Source organism: Hibiscus syriacus, unplaced genomic scaffold, assembly GCF_006381635.1.
Source record: "Hibiscus syriacus cultivar Baekdansim isolate YM2019G1 unplaced genomic scaffold, ASM638163v2 tig00110210_pilon, whole genome shotgun sequence".
Taxonomy (NCBI): Eukaryota; Viridiplantae; Streptophyta; class Magnoliopsida; order Malvales; family Malvaceae; genus Hibiscus; species Hibiscus syriacus.
In genome coordinates, this window is record NW_024062629.1 from 121,213 (window position 1) to 132,170 (window position 10,958).

A 10,958-nucleotide genomic window follows, 5' to 3' on the forward strand; every position below is an offset into this window, starting at 1 on the left:
TTACAGAATGTATATAACTACTAAAACAATATATTTGTATGTTACAAATGAATATATCACATACCCATATATATATATATATATATATATATATATATATATATATTCTATCATGACAATGCATATTCTTTCTCATCTACTCAAACATGGAAGGCCCACAAGAATCCACCCCAAAGTAACATCTCAAGATTTGCTTTCTCTGTTTTCAGTTTGCCATCGTATCGCATGACCTGTATCCTAACAATTAGGTGTCCACACCCACAAAGCTTGAGGTGTAGATTCTTCATCAAACTACAAAATCATGCAATATATGGGGATTCCCAAATCTGTCCTGCTGATTTCCTGCTTACATGAAATGGAAGTCCACTGTATCTGAACCCAATGAAGAAGCCACCCTGCGGTTACCTCTCATATCGGTCTCCCCCGACATGGGAAATACATTATTTTCATGATTCTGTAAACCAAGAGCAAGTGAAACTTGATTGCCAGCCACGAAACCACTCAATTTCGTTAGGTCATACATGTTATCACCAGCCATAAGGGTAGCATGGCCATGCTGGCTGGATGGGAGTACTGTATCTGGATAAGGGTTGTTACTCTCCATGTTACTCGTATGGTTAACCTTTAATTTCATCCCGGTAGATGGACCCATATTTCCTATAGCAGTACTTTGGAACATTGATCTTGATATAGGAATATTCAGCTCTACATCAGTGATATGATCAAGTTTCAGGTGTTGAACTTGTCCTGGTTGGACATTACCTGTATAAGCATCTTTGGATGTAATACTCTCTTGCAATTCTTCTCCCCTATCCTCGGATGCTGAAGAATTTTCACCCGTTTCTGTGGTTGCATTTTCTAAGGATGATCTGAAATTTGAGTCCATTTCACTGAACTCTTCTTTGTACATGTCCTCAATCATTGGCTTCCAAAGTCGCACCCGCGCATTGATGAACCAGTTTGCGACCTGCTCCAAACCAACCATCAGCATATCTCTATACAAATGGTAAGAATAAAATGAATAAATGAACAAAATATTCAACACCACGACTAATTGAGCTGCTAACTAGTATGCACTTTTCCATTTTTAGCAGCAAGTTAGTCCAAAAGTAGATGCCAAACTTAATAATACATGTTAATGATACAAAAAGCAAACTTGGCTAATAATAATTTACAGGTCCGATTGTTGCATTTTTCATCTCTGTACCTGGCTTCTGGACAGACCTGTCTGTTTTGCAAGCATGATTTTCTCTGAATCTTTAGGGTACCTGGTCAAAGCCAAATTCAGAAAAGGTTAATGAACTGAAATTCTTAGCATTCATACATGAAAATAACGAATCAAGCACATACGGATGGAGAAAATGTTCAAAAAGCCAAGCACGCAGGACCGAAACAGAGCTTTCAGGAAGCCCTCTTTGAGGCCTCCATGCATTTCGCATCACATCAAGTTGCTGAAGTGCCCTTTGTTGTCTGAACTGATGATCCACATAGCGTAGACGTGGTATTGCTGCTCCTTGATTGCTTGATGAATTATCATTCTCTCCAAGGCTTTTCTGGGTTAATTGAACTTGACCACTGATTGCATCACGCAAATTGCAGAAGTGGCGGGAAATTGTCTGTAGGGCAAGTGCAGTGTATGGTTTAGCTGCCCCACAGTCAGCTACCACATCGAAAGAAGACGCTACAATTTTCATTTGATGGTAATATTGCTTGTATCTTCTATCAACCTATAACAAGAACAAGAGAATGATTATAAACAATCTTCAAAACAACTCGATAAATATACTTATAAGATAGTTTCAAAATTGTGACAACGGCAGTCACCAAGAGAAGTGAAAGTGAAATCAAACAAGCACAAAAATGGAAGCTCATGCTCACCTCATCCAGCATGGACAAGAGCTTTGTCTTCTTGTCCTGCAAATGTTGTCGTTCTGCGGGTGATAGCTCAGAAGGCATGTTAACTGAATCTCCAGGTTTGGATGGCATCCTATTGGATGAGTTTGATTGAGAGCTCACATTCGTATCAAAATGAGGATGTTTCAAAGCTTGTTGTACATTAACCACTTCATTAAGCAACTCTTGAGCCACCTTGAGATATTTGGAGTTCAAAATTGTACTTCCAAAGCCTGGCTGAAATTGATAAATATCAGAATACAGCTGTTTATGATTTATTGAGCCCTGAAGATTAGAAAAAGCATTTGTTCCAAATTCAACATTGTTGTCTCCAAGATAGCCACATTGCAGGTCATCAGAAGTTTTCAACCCCTTACTAATTTTGCTTTCATCACCAGCACACGAAGTTCTCGTGTTTCCTGAAATTGGAAGATGGCCACTAAAGAGTGAAGAACAAGCCTGGTATGGATATGACAAGGAAGGTAAAGATACATTGGATGGTATCTGCGAGCTAAGACTGAGAGACAGTCCCTGAGATTGAGTACTCTGATTCCCTGCAACAGGGTTGCATATTGAACTGCTCGTTGTAATGTTCAACTGTCCATCAACCAATCGTAATGCATCACTTGAGGATGGAATGAATGACATTTCATTTCTACCAGCCATAGCAGAAATTTGAACACAGTTCTGTATCAACAAAGAAGTCTCAGACAGCATCTCTGAGAATTCCCCCATAAAAGAGGCTTAGTTCGGATATGTTGTTGAGAGGGTGGGAAGAGGTAAGAGATTGGCTTTTGGTCCCCACCACAAGTAGTTGATAAATTGTCCTTCGGATAATAAGTCTCCCTAATCAGCTTCCTTATGTTCTGCAGCGAAGGAATGATAAAGCATTACCAGTCTCCATAAATCAAATGATTGCTAAAAATAAGCACCTCCTAATAGAACAGTGATCATCTAACAGATCCTGAACAAAAAAATAACATGCATCAGAGTTCTTTCAAAGTCTAGGTTTATCAACAAATTCGAAGAAATTTTCTTAGTTCATGTAATCGCTGCCAAAGAAGGTTCCATGGCATGGAAATGCAGCAACAACGTCAAATGCTAGCATTTTAGAGATGAAACAGAATGAAAAGGTAAGAAAATAATTTAATATCAACAAAAGAAAAGAACTAGAACCTGGAGTTAAACATAAATCCCTTCATTAAAATCAACAAGGACGCATACCAAAATCAACTATCCCTAGTTAAATTTATTTTTAGATACTACTATTTTCTTGCATCAATTCTATTAGAAAAACACCAAAATCATATGCAGGCCTAAATTCATATTTCTTGACATGGATAACGAAAGGTGAACCATAAGCATTTAAGAGCAGTGAATCAAGGTTTTAGAGGGGGAGAAGGGTACAAGTGTATAACCTTTTCGTTTTGGCTTTTCAATTTCATCAATTATCAGTTCATCACCATCATCACACAGTACCCACTGGTACTCAAAGCAGAAACATCACAGTCAAACACAAAAGACAAACTTAACAAAAGTCATAATAAAGAAAACAATCCAAGTATACAGAAGAACTATAGAAACCCCTAAAGCAGAAGCTTTGGAGTTACCTTCTTTTCAGCATCAACATGTACTAAGGGGACTAAAGATCATACTCTAAAGATTAAAACGACTTCTTTCAACATACAACAGTCATCCGTAAATTCAACCATTACAAGTCTTAGGAAATATAAGCAAAGGAAGAAGAAAATGGGGGAGAACAAATTATGGAGAAAAAGATAGAAAGAAGGTTAAAAGTGTAATACCTGAAAACCCCCCACAGAGAAGTTGTGCCTCAAGGGAGGAGCAAAAAGAAAGAAGCTTGCAAAAACTGAGACAAAACACAATCCCAAGAGATATAATCCCAAACGTAATCAGCCTTCCTTGTCATTTGAACATCGACACCAACCCAAAAAATGTTATTAAATAATTCCCCCGCCCAATACAAATAAAATAAAAAAACATTGATGACAACAACTGTAATATTTTATTCTAAGAAACGATTATGATGATGACAATAAGGAAGAAGACTATTATGAACAGAAGGCAAAGTTGGGTTTTTATTATTTTCTGTGACGATAATTTAGAAAGTCGTTTCAATCAAAAATGAAAAAAAAAATCAGATGGGTGTTCATTGCTTAAGAGAGTTCGAAAGCTAACTACCAGTTGGTAGACCTATTACCCGCCCTTAATCTTAAACCTTCTTTTAAAGCTATCAAATTTGTTGAATTATATGGTTTGGGTTCTTTCGTTATTAAACTAAAAAACAAGCAAAACATAAAGAATTGAGAATGCGATTCGATGGACTAAAATTGTTGTGGCAAGTAGGGGAAGTGTTAGCTGTAATTTGCAGTTGGTGAGAGAGACAAACTCACACGTTACTACCACGCGTATGCTTCTATACGCTAGCGGCAATTGCCTAACCAACTCTTTCGCTATAATATTTGTTAAAGTCTTTTATAAATATATTTTTAGAAACTTCCTTTATATTTATTTTATAAATTTGGTTGGTGAATAATTATTAATTTGTCATTTAAGAGCATGAACCATGAGATTCTATCAATTTTCGGCCAACAATTAAAAGGTGAAAATTATTTATATTTTTTACTACATATTATTTTTTGGTTCAACTACTATATACTATTTCGATAATTTTGCGGTATAATAATTAAGGTTAAAAACGAGGGTAATAGGAATAACCGAAAATGTGATAAAAAAATAATATGTTATGTTAGACTTAATTTAATATGTTATTTTTTAATTAATTATTGGTATTCAATCTATTGACCGACTAATCCAGATTGAATGCTACCGTTTACAAACGTTAAGGTTCGAACATCTGATATTACTTGAGGAATCTAGTGATTAATCCCACTAAACCAATTGGTTGCTGGTAAAATGTTACTTTTTTTCATAATATATTTTTATTGAACCTATAATGTTAACCGAAAATGTTAAGAAAAAAGTAACATTGTTGATTGTGTCTAATTTAAAATATTATATTTTTATCATGTTTTCGATTCGCTTATTTTCGTTATTTTTAATCTTTTTTATATTATTCTAGGATAAGTATAAGACAATATATGTTCAAAAAATAACTAGACTTGGCAAACTTGACCCGAACCCGATTACCCGAACAGATTTATCCAACCCAATACCTGATATTAACCCGAACATGATAATCAAATTTGATCCCATACCTGACCTGAACATACCCGATCCAAAATTTAACAAAATCGAAAGCAATCTGAACTGAAATTAACCCGAACCAAAAGTAACCCGAACTGAAATTAACTCGAATCAAAATTAACCCAAAATGATATTAACTTGAACTGAAAGATACCCGAACCAAATTTTAACCCTATCCGAAAGCAACCCGAACTAAATTTAACACGACCCGAAAGCAACACGAACAAAAATTAATCTAAACTAAAAGTAGCTTGAACCGAAAGCAAACCAACTTTAATTTACCTAAATTTGATCTAAACCGAACATTGACCTGATTTTTTTACTTGATAAATGAGTAAAAATGGTCGAGTGATTTATTGTTATCATATATATTTTAACAATGTGATGAATAGTAAAATAATACATGTTTTATTCTCTTTTTTAATTGTACTCCTAGTTAGCCACAACTTTGGTAATAGTTTAATGAATATCAATATCACCTTTAATAATAGTTTACTGATTTAATATCAATTTTTAATTGGAGTTGGTTGGAGTTGGTAGGAGTTGAGTGACGATTGAAACTAACAGGATTGAACGACGACAAATGAAATTATTGAATTTTTAATTTTGTGACTTAAAGAATAACATCATACTTATATATACAGTATTTGTAAATATATAAAAGAAATTAAATATAAATAAAATTATACTTCAACTTAAATATTGAAATCTATCTTGATATTATATATATATAAATCTATCTTGATTTTTTTTATATATAAGGAAGTTTACTTTAATTTAAACAATAAAAGTTATTTTGAATAATAAATTAATTTAAATAAGATTAATAATTTATTAAAAATATTAAATTTATAATAAAAATATTGAAAAGTTTACTCATCTTACATAAGAGGAATATAAAAGAATTTAATTGTAAGATTGAAAATGGTAACAAATAAAGTTTACTTATTAATTGTAATAAAATTATTAGATTTATAATAAAAATAATATAAAACAACTCAAACAAAGGAAATAATATTAGATTTATAATAAAAATAATATAAATTTTACTTATGTTACGATTAAAACTTAACAAATAAATTTATGTATTATTTTTTAAAAGAATAAAAATATTAAATTTATAATTAGAAATAAAAATTTTAATAAAAATTTTATTTCTTTATCAAATAGTTCTCATTATAAACTTTCCATACAAGATCAATATAAAATTATGATAACAAGCTCTAACACGCATTATAATATCGTATTTGTGTCAAATTATCGATTTATCATCTCTAGATGATGGTTTAATTCAAATTGAGAATTGAAATTAGGCCTAAATGATAAGATTAACAAACAAGAAGACATATTTTTTTACAAGAATATATGAATAATTTTATATATACTTGATTAGACTCATAATCAATTCAACCTGAATTGATATGATCGAAAGGTTGATCCTAACCGAAAATGACCTAACCCGATATTGACCCGACCCAAAAATCAATTGATATGATATTGATCTGAACCGAAAACTTCCGACCCAATAACCACCGGCCCGATCCAATTTATTGTACACCCGACCTAGATCTGATCCTACCCAAACAAAATTAAATCGAATATAATCTAGACCCAAAATGACCCGACCCAAACCTGATCTGAATGACCTGTTTGCTAACTCTAAAAATAACTCTCAACCTTTTGACATTGAAAGTTCACACCCTTGACATTCATGGTGCTCGAATCCGAATCCTCAAGGAATAACAATAATTCTTTTACTACGGAAGCACTTGGTTCGTGTTTATTTTTTAATCTTAAATTATATTTTTATTTCTTGGACTTTTCCAAATTTTTTGGTCAAAAAGAAAATTGTATATTGTGTGTCACATAAAAATAACTTTAAAAGAAATATTGGATGTTAAGATTATATACATGAGTATCCTTGACTACGTTTTTATATTCAGTCTAATGTAATTTAGATTATAATCATTAAATTTACTGAATTTTAGTTTGATTTACATCGTTGTTTGTAACATATAGAAGATCATAACGGTATTTGAGTATTTAGGTGGAGATAACAATTTAAATTATAGATTTAGATATTTTATAGACATCTAATTTAAATATCACAAATTTTGAATGTTGAAAATATTATATGTTGTTGATTCAAAGTATATACGAATAGACACATAAATATTTATTATCTGAATTTAGTTACTTGTGCATAATTGAATATCCAAATTTGACTCCATATTTCAAAATGGATAACATATTAGCTTCTAAGGAGATTTTAACCTTCGTTTTCTGTGTTGTGATGTGTTTTAGTAAGTCTCATATATCTTTTCCTTTTCTTCTGTCCTTTTTTTTTTTTTTTGGTTCTTTTCCCTTTTTTTTCTGATTACTTTTCTAGTGGTTGTGTACCTTACTTGGCTAACCTAATTATTTAAATTGATTTATTCGAATAGAGATTTGAAATAGATCCGAACATAATGACCCATATTTGACTTGAAACCGAAAAATCAAATTGATTTAAAATCGATTCGAATTTTAGTCAAACTAAGAGCAATTTGAATCGAAAGCAATTGAACTGAAAATAACCTAAACCGAAAGTAATCCGAATCTAATTTATCCAGACCTGATCTTAATTGACCATTGACTTATTTTAACCCGATATTTGAGTTAAAGTGTATAAAAATACTAAAATAACTTATTAAAGTAGTCCCTAAACTTTTAAACATTTCAATTTCATCCTTAAACTATGGCTATTATTCTAAATTAGTCCTCAAACTTTTGAACATTTCATTTTCATCTCCAAGCTATGATCTTCATCCTAAATTGGTCCCCAAACTTTTTGAATATTTCAATTTTGTCCTAAATTGTTCGTTTATACTAATCACATCTCTTGTTAATAAAATCATTATGCAAGCTATATTATTATATGTTTGAAAAGGATTTAGGTTAAACTATGGTTGAAATAGATTACATATTTGGATGAAATTGGGGATGAAATTGAAAGATCTAAAAGTTTAGGGACCAATTTAGAATGAGATTCATAGTTTGGGGAAGAAATTCAAATGTTCAAAAGTTTGAGGACTAATTTAGAATGAGTCATAGTTTAAAGATGAAATTAGAATATTTAAAAATTTAAGGACTAATTTAAAATGAGAGTCAATGTTTAGAGACATATGATGCAATTAACTCATTATTAATTTAATATTTTACATTTAAAATACTAAAACAACTTTCCAAAACTATTAAATTAATTTATAAATTATTTTAATTCATTTGTATATGAAAAAATAGAGTTATTTAAATTTAATATAAAATAACTTATTTTTATATTACACAAATAATTTATTTTTACAATATAAAGATATCTATTTTTATTTATAATTTAAAATTAAAATATTATCAATGCTATAATAATATAATATTATTTATAAATATATTTAGAATAATATTTAGGGTAAATTATACCATCGACTACTCAATTATTTAGCCCTTTTACTATTATCATCGATTTTAAAATTTTGTCAATCAAACCACTTAACTATTTAATTGTTATTAATCAAGCCACTTGCTATTAACAGTTGACGGAAGTGTTAACGTGGTTGTTAATAAAATTAACATAATTATACATTTAGTCCTCAATACTTATATATTTTATTATTTTTATCATAATTTTAATATAAATATGAATGAAGAGTTTTTTTTAGTTGTCACTGATTGGTTGGGGAAAAAATTTAATATAAGGGGAAGAAATGAAGCAAAAGAGGTGATGGTCAGATTCAAACGCAGACCACTAGGCATAAACTTTAGCTCCAAAACCCAGGAGCTAAGACCCTTGATAGCTTACTATTGCAACATATATATTATATTGTAAACGACAACAGAAAAACAAAAGAAGAAAGGGTTAGGTCATCTTCAGTCCTCATCTCTATTCTAGCGCATCTTTATCTCTACTTTAAAGGTGAAACAGTAATTTATCTCCAACACTATCTCTACATTACCATCAACTCTATTTTATTGACAATATTTAACTATTATACTATTGATTTTGCAAATATAAAATAAAACATATACATTTCTAATAAATATCTATTTGAATTTAAAAAAAATCAGAAAAATTAAAAAAAAAATTAGTATGTTTATTTATCTAATTTCAATATATTTTTACCTATCTTGCAAATTAATCTATTTGAATTTAAAAAAATCAGAAAAAATACAAATAAATTACAAAAAAAATAGTATGTTTATATATTTAATTTCAATGTATTTTTATATATATTATAATTGAATCTAATTTAATTTAAAAAAAAGGAAAATGTAGCGTATGCTAAGTACCGCGCCAGATGTGGTGCGGACTGTAGCGATTCTCCACACTAGAGATGATTGTTAAGATGGGCTGAAGGCTTTAATTTCTCCACAGTGGAGAAATTCTTCACTTCTGGCGCAGCATTGGAGATGCCCTTAATGGTATTAGTTTACCATTTTTTTTCTTACGCTTCTTACAAAAGTTTCGGTCCTTGTTTCATAATATTTTATGAAGGTGGAATGGAACGATGTTGTTTTATTTTTTTCCTAAAAAAACTTTTTCATATATTTTTAATAAAAATAAATTAAGTTAACAATATATAAAAAATTTAAAATTATTACTTAAGTTAAAAAATTTAAGGGTAAACTACGTCAAATACCACTCATCTTTAAGCTCGGGCTCGAAAATACCACTGACGTTTCAATTTTGTCAATTTTAGCATGGACGTTTATGTTTCATTGCAATTTTGCCACTCCATCGTTAATTCGTTAACGGGACGATGACATGACATCTTTGTTCCGTGACTGCGATGACATGGCTCCCTCATCAAAACGACATCGTTTTGGCACGACCGTTTTGATGCTCAAAAAGCTCAAAACGACGTCGTTTTGTTGATGAAAAAAATGTTTTCCATGGGATTCGAACCATAGACCTTTAGAATCCAAAGCTAAATACCGAACCACCAAGTTAACTTAATAACCTAGTATAATCTTAACAAAACTATTATAAATAAGTAAGGTAACTTGAACGCAACTGTAACGCAATTGGATTGGGAACCATGACTCATTGACAAACTTAGGGACTGTAAATCCCCAAAAAACCATTGGACAGACGGAGCCAGAAGGTGCTCCATCATCGACCATGCTACTAGTCATCTGTTGTTCCATTGAACCACGGGTAGAGAAGTGAGAAGCTACCCAGTTTTTATAGTAAGGCATTGTTTTCTCCCAATTGAGGAATCTGGAATCATAGTCTTCAAGTTGGGTATCTTTGGTTTCCTCTATCAATGGCGAATGAAACATGGCTTGGCAGGGAAGTCCTGAAAAGTAGTGGTGAGTTTGAACAGAAGAATCTTGTTCTTGCTCTCTAAAGGGTTCTTGGAGAAGGTCTAGAGAATATTGTCGGTTATGTTCCTGATTCGTATCTTAGTGGTAGTACATGCTGTCTAAGCTGAGTGGCATTGTTTCTCGTTGGTGACTTCCATATTAATGAGGGTACATAGTTGCACCACCCAGAAAGTCCTCCAGTTTTGGAGACGAAGTAGGCACAATCCCTTCAAACAAAACAAACATTGAATAATACAAGTGTTAGGACAAATAAGAATATCAATAAAACTTGGGGAAATTTTATTTATGAGGGAACCTTCTTACTGTGATCTATTGCAGAGAGCTTCTATGATGCATAAAGAGCCATCTGACTTAAGTGGCATAACAGACAAAGGAATGTGAAAGCCTCCACTAGCACCAACTCTATAGTAGATTCTAGAGCCATTATGTAGGATCGAGTCATTCATTTCTAAACAACTTCCCAGTGGGTCACCCAT

General features: G+C 31.5%; 1 pseudogene; it reads right to left on the minus strand.

Moving 5' to 3' along the window:
- Positions 1–214: 214 nt before the first annotated feature.
- On the minus strand, positions 215–10,958 carry LOC120113563 (annotated as a pseudogene).